Source organism: Caretta caretta, chromosome 8 (assembly GCF_965140235.1).
Source record: "Caretta caretta isolate rCarCar2 chromosome 8, rCarCar1.hap1, whole genome shotgun sequence".
NCBI lineage: Eukaryota > Metazoa > Chordata > Testudines > Cheloniidae > Caretta > Caretta caretta.
This window is the reverse complement of record NC_134213.1, coordinates 53,589,249-53,609,324: the sequence shown is the minus strand read 5'-3', so window position 1 is coordinate 53,609,324 and position 20,076 is coordinate 53,589,249. Positions and strand designations below refer to the sequence as shown.

At 42.1% G+C, this 20,076-nt stretch overlaps 1 protein-coding gene and 1 long non-coding RNA gene across 3 annotated transcripts in view; one reads left to right on the top strand and one right to left on the bottom strand.

Annotated features, from left to right (window-relative positions):
- XPR1 (xenotropic and polytropic retrovirus receptor 1) overlaps positions 1-20,076 on the bottom strand; it is a 255,509-nt gene that overhangs the window by 186,683 nt on the left and 48,750 nt on the right. The gene's annotated exons all lie outside the window — the stretch shown is intronic.
- LOC142073098 (uncharacterized) lies at positions 7,192-19,663 on the top strand. Its single transcript, XR_012669783.1, has 3 exons — positions 7,192-7,318; positions 9,802-9,920; positions 19,064-19,663. It is a non-coding gene; the product is annotated as an uncharacterized LOC142073098 (long non-coding RNA).

Sequence of the window (20,076 nt, the reverse complement as noted above, 5' to 3'; positions counted from 1 at the left end):
CAAAGAACTGTACTCTAGAATTTAGGGTCAACTTTTATTTTTAAAAAATATGTTTCTAGATCTTCTAGTTCTGAAGCTAACCTTAAAAACATGAACCAAGTGTTAATCAATGCAATGATGCCTGCCTGAGTCTTTTAAGAGCCTGAAACAGTCCCTGAAACACATGACCCACACACCATTCCACTCAGTCATGGCCTAGTGGACTCCACAGAATTCATCATTTAGGCACAGAACATTTTGTTTTCTTTCTTTCGGCCCTGCTGGGACCTGCCTGCTTTGCACTCTAGGCTTTCCCACCAGGGGGAATTAATTAGATTACTGTGTATGTTCCCCTGCAGTGTCCCATGAAGCCAAGCTGCAAGGTATCAAAGAACTAGAGCTGGGTGTCCAGCTTCCAGTCAGGATGCACAGGGAACCAGAAATGCAGGTTGGTGAACTGAGCTACCTAGGGAACAGCACATTAGCCAAGGTCCACGAAAATAAACTGCTATGGCTTACAAGCTCCCGCCTTCCCTGGGACATATGGGTGCTCTGAGCCAGGTCACTTTCGACAATGTCACAAGGAGCCAAGCCACCTGGAGAGCAGAGTAAAAAATCCCATCCTCAAAAACTGATCAAATGTACATCAATGGGTATTTTCAGCCATTAGCCATTGTGTTTGTATAAGTAAGGGAAGAGAATGAAGAATATTTCATGTAATAAATTAATAGTGCCATAGATTTTAGATGTTGCTATGGAATTTGGTCCCATTGTGCAGCAGATTACATGGGGGCCTGGTTATAGGTAGGAAAATCTATCCAGAAGGAACAGAAATCTCTGTTTTGTTCTTTGCCTTAGATAAGATTGTACTAAAATATTCTCAGGCAGGGTGAGAAGTTGTTTAGTGTAGTACACTGACACATGCTAGCTTTCTGACTGCACATCTGTGTCTTTTGTGGGCAACCATATGTTCCTTGATAAGGGTCTCACTCAGAGTATACCCTTTGATATGATCTACCAAAATTGCCAGGCCCACGTGCAAGACATTTTTTAGATGATTACTTGAGCTCAGTTGTAACCTCAGTACCACAGTTGGGCAATGAAAGAACAATTACAAAAATGCCAGTATATTTCAATCAAATAGCTACCTTCACTAGGACAAGATGGGTTCTAAAATTCAGTTAAACAATTTGTGTCACATAATTTGTGTCATAATTCAAGCTAAATGAATCAAGGTGAAAAAAAGCTCTGATGCAGAACCCATTTGGAACCCTCAATATCTTAGAAGATCAAAGGAAAAAGGGATTTCTAATGCTGCATTTTCCCCCAAGATGCATCAGCTAGGCTGTCAGTGAGCCAATGACAAATAGGACCCTTCCCTGCAGCCACTCAAAATCTTATACCTGAAAGAACTCTGTTCAAAGTCATTTTAAAGCCATTAAAATTACAGCTGTAACAAGACATTCATGCCTGTACTGAGCAAACAATACATTGTTCACATGTCTTGTTTTAGTTAAGCCTTGTTTTTTCATACACATACTTCACGTAAAAACAGTTGAAACAGGTGTGATTGAAAAGAGGAGGACTTCAGGAAGGTGCTGATTAAAAGCCACATGCTCAACAAAACGAAGCTCAGAAGAATTCAGTGATCAGTTAACTGTTTGACTGGAGTTAAGAGGCTGCAGTGTGATAACCTCTGAAAGCTTAATACAATAGCAAACAATTTAAAATTTCTCCAAATGAATTTCTTTATCAGATGGTTTAAGATATTGGCTAGAAAGGATAGCAAATGAAGTGTATTTCTTGGACAGTTTTTTTTCCCCCCCCAGGGATGAGTAGGCTTCTTAATTGAATAGTTTTTCACTCCCTGTGACAGAACTTACACCATTTCTTATCAGTACTACTGCTCTACCTCCATAATTCACCAGGGAAATGAGAGCAAGATAGCTAAACAACAGACAAAAATGCAAGCACAAAATGATCATTCCAATCTACCCAAACTCATTACCACATTCTTCAGCCTTGTGGAATTCAGTGTATAATACCATAAAAAACTATTCTTATACAACTGTGCTGAGTGAACTACAATTATCTGATCAATGCTTTTGTACCATTTCTCAGAGGCATTTACTCCATTCTTCACTCCCAAACAAGTAGTGCTGTGGAACTAGTGCATCCAGCCCCTTGGGAGGAGCATGTGACAAACTTTTCTGCCAACTCAAACAGTGTTGACTGGCTATTAGAAATATACAGCTAGCCCTCTGCTGGAAGCATGGCTAGGATCCTTCAGACAGTTTGGATTTCTTAGTGCCATGGGATTTTCTCCTTGAATTCAACATCGCTGCGGAGGACAACATAATAAGCCATGAATTTAGCACTCTATCCTATCAGCCCATTTAATTTTTATCTGTAGGGTTATAATGGAGCTGCTCTATCCACTGGTACTGTACCTAGGCAAAGGACCTGTGATATAAAGTAGAATTACATACTGGTGCATATGTCAATCAAGAAGTCTAAGTATTTGCACAACGAAGATATTCTTCCTGTTCCCCCTTCCACACAATTTTTGTTAGCTGCAGTATTGTACATGATTTGAAGGCACAGCTGGAGTATTCTTATTTGATTACATTAAACTGTTATCCATTGCCCATTAGAGTTGCTGGAATGGTATTAAATAGTCATGCTGCTTTGAAACCATTAACAGAAGAAATGACGACACATTACATGACTCTTCAAAGCAAACAAGATCATGTTACTGTATGCCATCTCAGCTGGCTCAAATTCCAAAGGAGACATTCACAGATTCTCTCCAGACTTCATTTTTATTAATGAGGATTTTTAATGCTTCTGGCATTGCTACCCTCAAAAACAACTTTTTAAAAGTGAGATGAAAATGAACAAGTTGATAAAGAATTTGGAGGCTTATTAAAGGACATGAAAACAAGTTTGCATCTCAAATTTAAAGGATGAACTGTCAGCTTGCAAATCATATTTGCCAATAAAGTAATATTTCTTTTATAGGTGCCTTAGTAAAATTATAACATGAGGACATGATATTTCTGCAACATTGTTTTTAAATCTTCTCTCCCATTCTTCAAAGCAGCTATGAATTACATTTGTACTTCAGCTCAGAAATTTCCATTCTCAGTTCAGTGCTTGTTCTGTGCTGGCAAAGTCACCAAAACAAGAAAGAAAAATAGGAAAATCTATCTGAACTTAGCACAAAAAAATTTCTTCTTCTAGTGGGAGAATCCACAGATCCATTACAATGGGTTTGATTCCTGCTCAAAGCGCCTTGGTGACAGATACCTGTCAATCACAGGAAGCTAAGAGCAGCTGCATCCCTGAAGCTTTCGCCAATAGACCTTATTCTTTTAAGCTTCGACAGGTTATTAATAGAAATTCATAAGACCTACTGAAGAGCAAATTCAAATTTTACCACAACCACCAGAGAACATACATTGTGTATGTGTGTACATATTTACACACACACACACACAGCGCGCTCACAAGAACATGACGACACAGTTTAAGAGCCTCCCGCAGAACAATAATCCTGGTGCCACGTGGGTTGGATCTGAGGACTTTGCCACTGGGGCTGAGTTTCTAGGCCCATATTAAGACTTTTCTGTAGGGACTTAAAAAAAAAGTTCTGCCTGACTTGACTAGCTCCGTCACGCTAAATAGCCAAGCTCTATGCCTTATCAGGCCCTTGAAGATCCCATTGGTGGAATACTCTTTCAAGACTAAAAATGTATTATAAACAATACTCTATTTTAAATGATGCATCTCAAATATAATGTAGCTAAATTTAATTTCTTAAATTCTGTAAGTGGAATTTTGGTCCTTGAGAACAAATCCTTCTGGTAGAGGTGACATGATTGCAATGGTTGTTACCCGAACTGGATATGAGAACCAACACTTCCTTGGAGAACGTGGGGCCACCTGGGTTACTTCCGCTTTTTCTATTCAAATTGTGCTGGAGAGTACTGTTAACATAAAGACAGCCATGCTTTGACCACAGGAAGAAGTGAATGATCATAGCTACAGCCTATTAGTCTCTTTGCTTAGAAAAAGACGAGTATTTATCAGCTGCATGCCAGTAGGTCCACTGATGGGCGGGTAACATAGGGTCCAACTCTCCACTCAAAGACCTTGGACTGTAGACTCAGCTCTCCCAGATCTATCCTTTTCCTGCTTAGCCAGATACTAAGATGCTTATTTCCTGTAAATGTATAGCACTTGAAAATACATAATTTATATATTTGGTCCTGGATGAAGAGAACAAAAAAGAAGATTACATGCTCATAGCATGGCTAAAGATTTGGTACTTCCTGCCTTGTTGATAAAAGCAACTGCCGAAGTGTTCAAGGCATCTGGTACACGGTCGCAGAGTAGGACTGGGGTTACAGCTCTTAAGACATATCTGATTGCTTTGAGCCTGAGCCAACTGATACTAAGTTGGAGGTCAGTTTATCTATGAATCTTACATGAAACTGTTCCTTGAATGAGTTTCCCTGCTTCTGAAGCCCTATGTGGGCTCTTTGAACTTTATAGATGTTCCTTAAGCTCCTGTTCCAGGGAGTGCCAGGGGAAGCCTTCAAAAGGAACAGATATTTTATTTCACTGAACCCCATAGCGAGCAAGACATTGTTACATAAGAAGCCACATGGCGCAGCCACCTTCTCTCACGGAATTCCATCATGAGAAAGGCAGGATTACATAAAAGCAAAACACCTTAAAGAGGGACAGGGAAATGGTCCCCTTACTGCCTGCTTGTTCCTCCATGTCAGGGCTGCTCACTCTCTTGCATCCCTCCATGGATGGCTCTTCGAAGGAGAGCAAGAAAGAAGCGGGGCATGCCCGTACAACAGTTCAATTAACCCAGGCATGTGTGTGTCCTTTCCTGCCAGCCTCTCTATTCTTCTGGTCTTAGAATCCAATAAGTTAAATATTAAAAATTTAAAGGATCTCTTGTTTTCCCTTGCTTTGAGCAAGTTGATGCGATTGACAGGTCTGCAATCTCTTAGAGGAAAAGCAAACAAGAATAAGACCCACTGTAATTGATCTGTGGACTTTTCCCTGTGAACTGAGAGTTCGGGGGGTTTTTTGTTTGTTTTGTTTTATTAATGCTGCAACCTATCTCCACCCCAAAACTCAAACTCCTTCATTTACAAGTCCCTCCACCCACCTTTTCATTCACTAGAGTAACAAATTATAAGCATGCATACCGTTCAATGCCTGGATTATACAAGATAAGCACGAACATGCTACAACAATAAAATACAGTGTGACCATGACATCTCAAATGTATTACAACTCAAAGTAATAATTTACCTTAATTTTGGTTATGGGGATAAGCCAGTCTGCCACAGCTCTGTTACAAAATTATAATTATACAATTGGTAGAGGCCAATAACAGTAATAGCTGTGTCAAAATTGAAGGTTATAAGAAGTAATGTGCTTGGGGCTCTTCACAATTAGTGGATCCCAACAACCATGCTTAAATATTCTACACCGATTGCTGCTTGTACAGGACTTTTATTCCTGCACAATTGCATTTTAGATGTGTAATTCAATGAATTATATATTGGAAAACTTTAGTATCCTTCTTGGTAGTTCTGTTCCACACTGAAACAGAAGTCAGAATACCAAAATGATACAATGATGTGGCCCCAAAATGGTACAATGATGTCTCAGAACACTGTGGCAACTGCATAACAAATCTTACAACCATTACTGAAACAACTAGAAGGGTAGGACAATTAACAGGATACAGATTAGAGAGAGCTGAAATGCCACACAAATACAAACTGACTGCTCCTTTGTTAACCACAGACAATGAGGAGCCAAGACAATCGGAGGGTAACATTTATATCCTTACAAGTGATGGTGCACAATATCCAAGGCCTTGCTCAGGCTCTAGCCTGGTGCTGCAGCCGTCTGGTGTCAAAATCCTCTGGAAGCTGTGGGAATTCCTGTGGTGTAGCCCTAAGAACCTAAAACCCAAGAGTAAGAATCTTGGTGGAAAGTATTGTTAGGTAGGATGGATGCCAAAAACATAGTATTGGATTCCTAAGCCACCATGAGCTGGCTCAATTAGACGCCTGAAAATTAATCTTTTTCTTGTATTTTCTATTCACACTGGAACTGTATAGGTGAAGAGTTGAGTTTATTTGTCAATTTTATTGTCAATTTCCAAGGCATTTTTGCCAACTTGTGGCCATGATCCCAGTATTTAAGCAGGCATGGACTTCAAAAACGTAATGTCACTCAAATTTACAGTAAGAATATCTACAGAGATTACAGTTCTGTCCATGGCAAGAACATGAGGCCTGCTGCAATAAGCCCTGTAACATGGTAATCCAAGTATTTTATTTCTGACAATATTTACTGTAATTAAACAGGAACTAAATATAGAGACGATTCACTGTGCTCTACCAATTAAGTGCATCAAAATTACTAGTTGGGATAATTAGGTAGACAAACTGGGCAGCTAAAGTTTTGAAGTTGGCACCAGGAGGAACATGACAACATAATATGCAGTAAGTGGTATACACAAAGATAAGGAGTATCCCAGACCAGAAAAAAGCCAACTATACAGTAAATGTCAGCAATGATGTATGCTATGCTTTACTAACTTAGTTTGGAATTTCAGAAACTACTTCTCAGAACCAAATGAAGGTGTTTTTGCACCGGCTGGCTGGAGCGACCCCAGCTGTGCTGGCGGATCCCAGCCCTGGACCCACGGTAGCGACCCCAGCCCCTCTCCCTTTCAAATTATATTGTTTAATCTGTTAACCAATTAAACAGTTAACTTTTTAAATAATATTTACATCCCTTGTCACCAGGGCCTGATGAAATACATTCTAGAGATGTCAGCCTCAAACTTCCGTATACTTCAAAATGTAAGCCTTGCAAAAACCAAAGTTTAAGCTTGTGGCCAGGATGTGCTGCAACCAGATAACAATTTATGCTGACTCCTATGTACTTATCAACCCCAAAGTACCCACATTCAAAATCTAATTGGCCACCGAAAATAAATAGGCCTCAATTATACGAACAACTAACAATTGGACATAAAAAATTAAATTTGATACAACTAGGACAACCACATAACCAGTGTGGCCCACCCTGATTGGTTGGTCTGTTCTAAAACACGGCCGTCAGATCAGATAAAAAGAACAAAGGCACGGGATTCTGTGTGTGTGTGTGTGTGTGTGTGTGTTTTCGGTACCCACACCCTCTGAACCGAAGGGACGTGCACTTCGACTGTTTGTACCTGACCAGTGCGGAAAGCGGCCGACAGAAGGGAAACACATTTTTGGATGAATGCAGGGTAAGTCTATGGAGTAAAGAAGTCGGGTCGCTCGAGCCAAATTGATCATAGCTGTATCGATACTGTAGCATAAAATCAGTAGTAGGTGGCTGATGCATAATAGCTTTGCATGTATTTGTGCTTGTCTTTTAAGTAGTCTGAGCAGATGCATGTGGTGCTGCCGTTCATCAGCTTTATGTTGCCTTTGAAATAGTTTGTCACCAGGAATACAGAGCTGGTGAATAATAGCTTTATGTATGCTTGTTTTTGGGGCTTTTATTGTAACCTGCCAGGACCATCAAATGTAGAGTCACTGTTCAGGAACTCGCAAATGGTCCACAATATTACATGAACTTGCGCTTGTCTTCAATACAGTCTGCCTTTTGTATTAATCCTTAGTGCTGGTCTTTGATTTTCCTTTTCTTGTTTTGTTTATGCTGTTATTATTGTCGAAAATCATTAAAAGCCTTTCTTGAGGAATAATTAGTAGTTCTTACTTATTTTATACAGACACCACTTAACCTCATTACATCTGTGTTGGGCGGTGGGAAGTAGCAAACACCCAGAGGTGAAATAGGGCCCCGAGGCGTGCCTCCTCCTTCCTTTATCTCTGCACCTAGGATGGAGTACTGCAGAAATGGATATGGAGATCATAGTAGATCACAAGCTAAATATAAGTCAACAGTATAACACTGTTGCAAAAAAAGCAAACATTTTGGGATATATTAGCAGGAGTGTTGTAAGCAAGAAATGAGAAAGTAATTCTTCCGCTTTACTGATTAGACGTCAGCTGGAGTACAATAACTCCTCACTTAACGTCAGCCCGGTTAACATTGTTTCATTATTACGTCACGGCTCTATCAGAGAACATGCTCGTTTAAAGTTGCTCAGTGCTCCCTTATAACGTCGTTTGGCGGCTGCCTGCTTTGTCCACTGCTTTCAGGAAGAGCAACCCAATGGAGCTAGCCGGTGGGGGCTTGGAACCAGGGTGGGCCAGCAGGCCCCTTATCAGTTCGCCGTGCAGCAGCCACCCAGCCAGTGTGACAGGGCAAGGCCAGATGGCTATAGAAAAGTAGTGGGAGATAGATATATTAGCTCCAGGCTAAACAAATCCCTGGTACCAGGATAAGTGAAATGGCAGCTGTTCCAGGTCAATTAAGACACCTGGGGCCAATTAAGAACTTTCCAGAAGGCAGGGAGAAGGCTAGGTTGATTGGGACATCTGAAGCCAATCAGGGGCTGGCTGAAACTAGTTAAAAGCCTCCCAGTCAGTCAGGTGGCTATGCATGTCAGGAGCTGTGGGAGGAAGTTGCACTGTTGGAGAGACTGAGCAGTACACACCATATAAGGCACAAGGAAGGAAGCCCTGAGGTAAGGGTGAAGTGGAGCTTGAGGAAGTGAGGGCTGCCGGGGGGGGAAGTAGCCCAGGGAATTGTACATGCCATGTTTCTAAAAGGTCAGCTACCATAGCTGATACTATTAGGGTCACTGGGCTGGAGCTTGGAGTAGAGGGTGGGCCCGGGCTCCCCCCCACACCTTTGCCCCCTGATTAATCATGGAGACTGGGAAACAACAAAGACTGTGCAAGGAAGGATAACTTCTCCTCACCTCCCTCGCTGGCTTAATAATAAAAATGGCACAGTAGACTGTGACCCTTGTCTCTAGAGAGAGAGGGGTTACGTGGAGGGTCACAGTGAACCTCTGAGGCTAGCCAGACCCACGGAGGCAAGGACAGAGCTTTGTCACGCTGGCTATCAATCGTCAAGCCGTTCAGATGTGTCCCCCTCCTCGCCCCTACTGCCATATGCTGCTCCTTCCCTCTGCCTTGGAGCTGCTCCTGGGAGCCTCCTGCTTGCTGTGCAGGGGGTGTGGGAGAAGAGGGATGCTGATGTCTGGGTGCCCCACCCCACACTCCTGTATCCCATCTCCACAAAGCAGGAAGGGACATGACAGGGCTCAGGACAGAGGGAGCTTGCCGGCAGCAGCTGCTGTCTCAACTTGCTGAACGACTTAAAAAGGCAGTGTACTTAGAGTGAGCTCAACATACTTAAAAGGGGCAATGTGCCCCTCTCTCTCTCTCTCTCTCTCACACACACACACACACACACCAGCCCTCCCCCAGCACTTTGGAAAGTGGAGCGAGTGGTGAGCTCCAGTGGGATAGCATGGGTTCATCATCACGTTCCGTTTCCACAGGGAATGTTTGCAGCCACTGCCATGTATCTATTGTGTCTCCTCCCTCCATTAGTGCAGCCTTGTAGAGAGTGTGAGGCTACATTAACAATAATATGTTAACCCTTGAGGGCTTAGCCAAGTACTAGTTCATCATTCAGCAGCAAGGCATTCCCTGGGAAATATCCCACCCTCTGACTCCACCACCTCAACAAAGCTTCATGATCATTGCTGTGTACAGTATTAAATTGTGTGTTTAAAACTTATACACTAAGCTTTGCTCCACAATGATCTGTGCCATGCCTCACTCATTTTCTCCCTTGTACTTGCAGAAGAACATGTTAATTTGCAATACTGGACTTCAACCACCTACACACAAAGATTTAAGATACAAGAATCCGTCACTTAAGGGAAGCAAGAAACTGCCATACAGATGCCATGAGGAAGAAAGGTAATAAAAGAATTTCATACTATTATTATGTTAGCGCTTCAATTTCACTGTCCTATACAATGAATAGCTGTCATCCAGGCTAAGAAAATTCATGAAAACAACCTCAAGACAGACTGTTTGGTTAATCAGAGCTTTGATTCTTGTAGGAAGTTACCTCCTGTGCTCAAGTGTTTCTATCTTTTAGAATGAGTCACCATAACTAAGGCTAAGATTTTGTCATGGATATTTTTAGTAAAAGTCACGGGCAGATCACAGGCAATAAAGAAAAATTCACATGACCTGTCCGACTTACTAAAAATATCCATGATAAAATGGTAAGGGGCTAGACAACTGTGGGGGCTCAGAACTCCAGGGTCCCCCCGGCTGCCTGCCACAGCGACCATGGGAGCTTGGGGACCCACTGCCTAAAGTGGCAGGGATACCTCAGAGTTCCCTACTGCTGTGGGAGGTGGCAGGACCCTGCAGCTCCCAGCCACCGGGGCTGAAGTCAAGGAGATCTTTGGAAGTCACGGACTCCATGACTTCCATGACAAAATCGTAGCCTTAATCATAAAGAATGCATGTGCTCTATGGAGCAGTTTTGGCCCATGGTTCACATCAGGTTAGCGGAGGAATGCATGCCCAGGTCAAAATCCAGTCCAACCTTGCACAATTCAGATCCTAGGATGCTATACACATTGCCCAATTATAAGAGCTCTTATATAATCAGTCACAAGAGTTCCTGCAAGTGGACAATGCTAGAAACTCTTGGAAAGAGGAAGATTACAGTGGTGGAAATTTAAGGTAAATAGTTTGTGGGAAGAGTGGAAAGCAGTAGAGAGGCATTTGGAGAGGTCAGCTACCAAGGAAAAGGAACAAAACAGGACTGGAAACACAAAGAACGTATCTAGTGGAGATAGTGCTGGTCAAACAGAAGTGCTACATCCTGAAAAAGTGTTGCAGTTTCTAAAAAGTGGCAGAAGTATTAGTGAAGGGCTAAGTCACCTTACTTAAAGTACCATAAAATAAAAGATACCGCAAAAAAGTCTTAAAACAAAACTCAGTTTTAAACTTTAGTTTTAAAATTCTATAACTTGTGTGACTGCTGGACGATTGTTCCCATTTGACAACTTTCTGATATTGAGCTTGCTTCCCTAACCCATGCCTCATACTATTGCCCACAATCACTCTGCTGCAGGTTCACCTTCAATGACAACACTTTATGCTGGCTGAGACCTCCACTATTCTAAAAAAAAAAAAAAAAAAAAACACCACACAAACCTAGGCTACATATTTTCTCAATCCTTATACAATAGCACTCTACATAATTTTACATTACAAATCACTATCTATATTTGCATGCCAATGATATTAAGGACTTAAGATTGTCATTTTGGGTACAGTTCAGGATGAACCACGCATTTTCCTATGTGCCATGTTCACCAGCTACTCTCCTTATTGAATAGTTCTGGCAGATTTAATTAACCTTCATTTTTTGCATAAATCCCAATTAAATGAGAAGGCTTTAGCCTTAAATACATTTGCCTTAAATGGATTGCTTCACTAAGGAGTAATGATGGAATTAAAAGCCAATTCCTCGGGAAGAGGAGGAATATGACTGGAAAGTCTGACCAAAAATATTACTGATTTGTTTTTAAATAGAGCTGCAATACAGTTTTTCCTCCACTTTACAATGAGTTTGCTGCAAAAATCCAGAGCAGTGGAGCTACTGTGTCCAGATGGGGTACTTTAAAAAGGGGAGCAATCTCTTTTCCAAACCTCATTTCCCCTCACCAAAACCTTGCTAACCCGCCGGACAGAGAGCTCAATAACCTGTGTAATGGGTTGCTCCCCTTCAAGATGCCACCTGATGTGCTGAGATACTGCTGAGCACCCTTTTTACCTGTCTTTCTGAGGCAGGCCATTAAGCCTCCTCCAGCAGACACACAGGCAGGGCCACACCCAACTGCAGAACGACACAGACACTCAGATCAGCTCTGGGAAGACTCAGCTTAACGGCCTTGCCCCATCACTCAAGTGTCCACCTCCCTTCGAGTGCAGACCCAAAGGTATATTATGAAATCCACCTCCTCCCTCAATGTGGATGAAGGTATGCACAGCCTGTTACACCCCCACCCCATGACTTGCACAACCTGGGTTATATTATAAACAAGAAATAAGTTTATTAACTACAAAAGGTGAATTTTAAGTGACCATAAGAATCATAGAATATCAGGGTTGGAAGGGACCTCAGGAGGTCAACTAGTCCAACCCCCTGCTCAAAACAGGACCAATCCCCAATTTTTGCCCCGATCCCTAAATGGCCCCCTCAGGAATTGAACTCACAACCCTGGGTTTAGCAGGCCAATGCTCAAACTATTGAGCTATCCCTCCCCGCAAAGATAACAGACAGAACAAAGCAGATTACTGAGCAAACAAAACAAAATATAAAGCTAAGCTCAATATACTTAACAGGTTACAAAATGTAATTTCTTACCCTAAATGTTATTTTAGGCAAGTTGCAAAGTTTCTGTAGCTTAGAGTTCCAGCTCTGTTTCTTTTCAGACTGGACCCCGGTCTCAGTCTAGACTCTTCCATTGCCTTCCCTTCAGGTGTCTTTTGCAGTCTTTCTTCTTGGGCAGACAGGCTATGGAGATGAGCCCTGTTTGCCTTCCTCCCCACCCTTACAGAAGGCCAGAATCCTTTGTTTCCCAAACTTGATCCCCCTTCCCATTAGTGGAAAGTTACAAGAAGTCCAAGATAATGTTTAGTACCAGGTGACAAGACCACCTGACTTAGTAGTGTCACAGTTATGTCCCAGGATGCCTCCCAGGAGGAAGAGAGATTAGTTAGTATCTTCACAGTCTTGTTGTTCCTTCCTAATGGCCCATCAAATCTGATGGCCTGTCGTCTGGTGGGTGGCTTCCCAATACACAACCAGTTGTAATTGTTACATAGCACATATTCCTAACTTTAGATACTGAAATTCTACATGCATACAAATTGAATAATCACATTCAGTAAATCATAACCTTTCCAATGATATCTTACATGAGCCATCTTGCATAAAGTGCAGCTCAGTTATGTCAATATCCATATCATTAGCATATTTTCATAAAGAATGTGGAGTGTAACATCACACCCAGTATCAACTGTTTCTATTTTAAAAATCACAAGTAAGGCAGTTGTATGGATAGTATAATAAGGGAGGTTGTGCAGCTGTCACCTACTCTACCCAGATACTGATCAATCAGTGTACACCTGCTGGTTGGAGAATGATGCTTGACACTCCTTTTCATCACCTCCTTGTCTGAAGCATTCCTACGTAATAATGAAAAAGTGTTTTCCGCACTGCAGGAACACTTGTAAGGTTATAATCATGAAATTTATGAATAAAGGATACTCAGTGAAAAAAAAAGTTTAGATAGCACTAATTAGCATCGCTGAAAATTTCTCAGCTCTGTGGCTGACATCTGCCAATAATTACTGCAGAAGTGACTACAACTGTCACTTCAGACAATAAGCCAGTGGTCTGATTATGAAATTTACAGTTATTTAAACTCTAATGGAGACTACAATTTAGAATAAATGAAAACAAAAGAACATGGTTAAGCTTCAAAATGCAGATACATTGAAATATTTAGCACATGCAGGTACACAGGTTTTCTGTAGAAATGCCCCAAATGTCCACATTCCATTAACTGAAACACATTTTAAGGTGCATTAGTAATAACCACCCTACATGTTTCAAACTAATGCATCATCTTATTTCATTATCTGGATTCCCCATACAGTAACATAACAGCCGTTGATACTGTGCTGTTCAAATACTTAGTATTTCAAAAAGTTGTGATTTCAACACAGTTTCCTTACTAATCAAGCTGTTTCAATTCCTGTTTTTCCTGTTCTAATGAGGCAGTGTAGAGATAAGTAAATAAGATATACTGAAACATACAGGCATGCAAACTTCAAGGTAACTAAATTCATGGAAACTGAAAGAGAAGCAAAAAGCTGTAGAGTTCCAATCCCTGAAATAGATGCTGACTCTGAAAACAGTTTAGTGATAAGCTTCCACTATTCAAAGGTTGGACCATACTGACTCAATAGCAATTACTAATACAAAATTAGGAGTTTTAGTTCACTAAATACACAAGATCCAGTGACGGAAGTCTAGTGTGAAAGAATGGGCCATCTGTCTCCTACAGATTTATCAGGGTCATTTAGAACATGACTAATTCTTTGCTCAGAACCACATACTTCTGTGCCTTCAGCTGAACCAGACATTGGTCAGTTTATAGAGCTCATCTCTAAAATCCAGAGTGATTTAAACATGACTTTGGCTATGAGCAAGGGTAGGCAAGAAGAAATATCAGGTCATAGCAAAATAAGCCAATGGAACACCAAAATGCAATTTTTATAGCCTGGCTAGAGTGATCGGACAGCAAGAGTGAAAAACAGGGACGGGGTGGGGGGTAACCGTCGCCTATATAAAGACACAGCCCCAAATATCAGGACTGTCCTGAAAAATCGGGACATCTGACCTAAGCCTGGTCAACCGATAAAAGGGTTTTCACTGACCAACACAGTGTAATGCAAAAGACCTAGATTCAGTTCCTGCCCTGAATCTCTTGCTTCCGAAACTAGCATAAATGACAGGGTGTGATGAACCCCTGATAAAAGAATCAAAAGCATTCCTCACAAGATCTGAATTCAGAAGTGGTACCAAAAGGCTCTGAAGAAATTCCTGTCTAGTCCTAGTTAGTCAGATAAAGGCTGGCTACGCCATGGGTCACCAGAATGGAAAGGAAGAGGCGTGGAAAGGAAGAGGCATAGAAATGAAGACCCACAGGTTTCTAGACAGGGATGCAGAAAACATCCCCCCTTGAAGGGGCGGCAGGGGTTGGAGGGAGATCACCTCAATATGCCCCTATCTAGATAGCAATTTTGCTCACCTCTGATAATTGCTTGAACTGTAAATCTTTGGGGGTAGGGGCCATCTCCTTTGTGTGTTTACATTATCTGGTACAATGGGGCCCATGGCTTCTAGGCTCTATCACAATACAAATAATAAATCTAACTTTATTCAGATAAATAGTTGCGCTATATTTTCATTGTCTTCTTTCGTCCCTAGTCCCTATTAACTCCTAGCTGCTCTCAGTGACAAAGTGATGATCAAAAGTAGTTCAGTAGTAGTGTCACGTTAAGAGTAAGATTTACTCACAGAAAGGCTCTGCCAAATCTTCAGACTTTAAAGGTATCATCCATCTAAAACATAAGTTACCAGCTATAAAAATGGAATAAATATTGGTTCAAGACACAGAACGCTTTCCATCTTTTCTGTAAAAAGAATTAATTTAACCTTTGCCATGTTAAATGAAACAACTTTAGTACAAGATGACTTAAGAAAAGATGATCAAAAAATTTGTTAAGAAAGTGGCTCATACTTAATTATGATGCTCTGGTAGAATGCACTTTATAGCAAAGAGAAGTGGACAAGTGATCTCATGAAATCTGAATCTAAAAAAAGATGCACACTGGATAAGGAGTGCCTTCTAACTTCTTAAATACAAATCCCTACCTAAGAATCAAATTTGGGTTAGGAGACAAACAGTTCTTGGGCGTGAATCAGGGCCAAATAAAGAAAAGTCACAATCACAAACCCCTCCGGTACAAACAGCCTGTGAGCCTGCTCTCATGCACCTGGCCAAAGATAAGAACTTATCTCTCTGTGCATATGGTCGACAGAACTGAACAACCAAAATTCATCTTGTAAATGAACCCATTCTTTGAATTATCCACTTCATGTGGATAATTAACCTCCAACAGGCTCAGCTTCTGGCACCACCACACATATCCAATAAGCTCTTTGAGTAACGACAACCACCAAGAAACTGCAGAAGAATAAGTTACTGCAATGCCTTTTCCAGAACACACATTACTCCAAGTATAACACAGTATTAAAAGTGACAGAGCTGGAAGTAGTACCCCAAGGGCATAGTACAGTTCACAGGTGTTGCATTAACCTCTTGCTAATTTTAGTACAGCAAGAAATGCATATTGTAGGACGGGCTGACAGCCTGCTTATTGCTATGTTTGGCCAACACTTAAATTATATGACCTTGTTTTCCGTTGCTTATGACTTTATCAAACTGACTACTGGACCTTAAATTTTCCCTGTTGGGTGTCTGCTTCAGGCTGACTATTTTGGAACATTTCAGCCAAAACAATTAAACCATTTCTGAGAACGAGCCTGGGGGAAAATAGATTTTTCAATGTTAAATTCTAGCAACCTCTTCTTGGTAATGCTTTGAAGCAGGGATTTGAAATTTGTCAAAAGGCAGTTACTGGCTCAGGGATGTGCCTTTTGTCATCCCAGTGAAAATCCATCCAAATTTGGCCAAGCTGTAAACAGGGAAGGGGAGCGGGGTAGGAATCACAGTTTGCGCATGCTCAGTAGAAATTTGCTAGAGCTCAACTGATAAAAATCTCAGAAGATTCCATCCTCATGCTAACACAACTTTAATTCAGCCCCCTCATGCACATTCATTACATGGATAAAAATTGATGATTTTTTTTAAAATTGAATTTTTTTAATTCACTTTTTTAAAATTTTGTTATTTAAATTATATCAAGTTTCTTTTTTAAAATAAACATTGTCCAATGAAATATGAACATAATACAAAATAGGTTAAGGCCTAAACTTCTTATAATCTCTTAAAATATTTAAATAAAAAATGCTTTTTAATTAAATTCCAATTACCATCCTAATGCAGCTTGACAAGAATGATGAACAGTTCATTACCTAGTAAAATAAGCAGTATATCATTCATGATTTTCTAACATACTAGAGGTGTACAATTAATAAGAATCTGAAAATATTCAGCGATATAATTAAATATAGTTATAGTGTACCCTGCCAGGTAGCAAAAAGCTGTACCAAATCTAGTGTAAAGGCTCTATTTAGTTATAAATCAACCTGTTTTATTTGGTTATATCAATCAGTGAGAATACACCTTTCTTTACAAAATAACTGAAGTAGAAATGTTTCAGAGTAGCAGCCGTGTTAGTCTGTATTCACAAAAAGAAAAGGAGTACTTGTGGTACCTTAGAGATTAACAAATTTATTGGAGCATAAGCTTTCGTGAGCTACAGCTCACTTATGCTCAGATAAATTTGTTAGTCTCTGAAGTAGAAATGGGAAAGTTATTAAAATCAATGATCTAAATAAAGGCTTTCTTCTTGGTAATTTAATTCACCTTGATTTAAATCAAGCCACCCATCATTCCATTGAGTCTTTAATTAAATGGTTACATTGTTTTTCCCATTCTGCTAGAGGATGGCTCAGGGTTCAGTACTAAAGGAGGCTATTGTCTGTATGACCCCTGCCTTGTGTGCTGCAGAAGTTGGAAGCTGTGTAGCAAATGAGGGCTTGTCTACACTGGCACTTTACAGCACTGCAACTTTCTCAATCAGGGGTGTGAACCCCACCCCGAGTGCTGCAAGTTTCAGCGCTGGTAGCTTCGCCCCACGTGAAGGGGTTTTTTTTAGAGCACTGGGAGAGCTCTCTCCTAGCGCTGTGCTGCAACTACACAAGCCACGTTAAAGAGCTGTCGTCGCAGCATTTTAACATTGCCACTGAAGACGTCCCCTGAGGCAGGGGATTGCAGAAAAAGAAAGGTCAGTGTTATGGTTAAGGCAATTGAATGTCACTCTGGAGAAGAGAAAGTTTCTCACCTTGAAGTAACTGAGGTTCAAGATGTGTGTCCCTGTGGGTGCTCCACTCTAGGTGACCGTGTGTTCCGGCGCTGTTGATCGGAGATCTTCGGTAGCAGTGCCTGGTTGGGACGCATGCACTCAGCTGCTGTCTTGCGGTGTCGTTAGGGTCTGCCTAAGCACGCACGTCCTGCACCCCGTTCAGTTCCTTCTCTTCCGTAGAGTTGTCTGATTAGTACTCCAAAGTGGGGGGGGGGGGAGGATGGGTAGTGAAGCACCAACAGGGGACACACATCTCAAAGAACCTCAGTTACTGCAAGGTGAGTAACTTTCTCTTCTTCGACTGCTGTCCCTGCGAGTGCTCCACACTAGGTGAACGTGAAGCAGTATCCATTATGGTTGGTGGGATTTTGGAGTTGTGTGAGGGACAACAGTAGACAGTACCATATGGCCGACTATGGTGTCTGCCATGGTATCCCGTGAGACAGCAATGTTTGGCAAACGTGTGGTCAGATGTCCATGTGGCCGCCTTGCATATGTCTGTAACAGGTACGTTGTGGAGGAAGGCAATGGATGTTGACATTGCTCTAGTACAATGAGTCTTAACACCGTCTGGTGGTTGAACATTCTGGGTCTGAGAGCAGGATCTGATGCAAGCCGAGATCCACTTGGACAGCCTTTGCATAGAGATAGCATCACCTTTGATCTCTCAGTAGTAGAAACAAATAGCCTAAGGAATTTACAAAATGGTTTAGTTCTGTCAAGATAGAATGCAAGAGCCCGTCGGACATCGAAGGTATGTAACGCAGCTTCCTGTGGAGTCGTGTGAGGCTTGGGATGGAATACAGGTAAGTATATTGGCTGGTTAAGGTGGAAGGTAGACACCACCTTGGGGAGGAATTGGGGAAGAGGGGGGTTCGTATAGTAACCTTGTCTTTAGAGAAAATGGTGTAGGTAAGGTAGGCCTCATCCAGAACTTGGGCAATGCGCTTGCGTAGTCCTTGTCCCAGTAAGGCTAACTTGTCCGTGCCACTGTGCCGTGAGGGGTGGGGACCATTGCTGCACACAGGCAAGCTGCATATGGGCCAGGGCGCATTGCAGTAGAAGACCCCCCTTTGCTTCCGAGGTCACCCTCAGCAGCAAGATATCTTCCAGGACGAACTCCTGTGGAAAATGGGGGGACAGTATTCAGTATAGGGGCCCCCTGCTGCTGTGGGCTCTCCCCAAGGCACACAAACTCAGAGGAAAGTACAGCCGTGAAACAATCATTCACGCTTGACCCTGTGCTTACTCACCATTTTGGGGCTCCCGTGGATTATGTGCTCTCACTTTGGGATGGGCAAATTATGCTATTGTGTAGATTGTGCTTGCCCTTAAGTATGGGGGAAATCATTGCTCTGTCTGGTATGAACAATGCTGCCTCTGTTAAGTGTTGCATTTTGCCTTTATAGATGCAACCTCGAGATCTCAGCCGTCCGTGTTATCACTGGCCGAAAGACTCCAAAGAATCAGAAAGAGGCCACGTAGAAGGAGGGAAGACATGTTGCATGAAGTAATGCAGCATTCAAGTAATGAAAATCAAAAAGTGCTGGAGTGGCGGGACAATGAAAGGAGGATCCGCCAGCAGAATGAGGAGCGCCGGTACAAAAGGGCAGTGCTCTGGCAGCAAAGCACGGATCGGCTGATAAGCATCATGGAGTGCCAAGCGGACTCTATCCAGGCGCTTGTAGCCATGCAGGCGGAGCACTACTGCTGTGCCCCCCCCCAAGCCCTTGTCCCAAAACTCTTTCCCTTGTGTCCCAATGTCACCTCCAACCCACTATCCCCAACATCTAGGTTCTTACTGCCACCAGCTGCCTCCAACACCTGTAGCTTCACCACCCAGCCCTGAAAACTACAACCCTTACCCACTGCACTCAACCCCTATCACCATGCAGTATAGACATCCTGAAGTGCAGCACTCATTGCACAGCACTCCAGACAGGAAGGCTGAGTATGATAACAGGAAATATGCAAATCTTTTCAATAAATGGATTTTTTGGCTTTGAAAATCATCTTTATTATTGCGTAAAGTAAAAGATCCCTTAGCCCAGGAAACAGGCACTGCAAATCAGCATAGCAAACAGATTCCTGCTAACAATGGAACCACTGCACTTCACTCCTGTGCAGGGCACCAGACATTACTGGTGGTTTTCAGCCTCAGATTGCTTCCTCAAGGCATCCCTAATCCTTGCAGCCTGGCGCTGGGCCCCTCTAATAGCCCTGCTCTCTGGTTGTTCAAATTCAGCCTCCAGGTGTTGAACCTCCGAGTTCCATGCCTGAGTGACTCTTTCACCATTCCCTTCACAAATGTTATGGAGGGTACAGCACGCAGATATAACCGCGGGGATGCCGTCATCGGCCAGGTCCAGCTTCCCATACAGAGAGCACCAGCGGCCCTTTAAACAGCCAAAAGCACACTCCA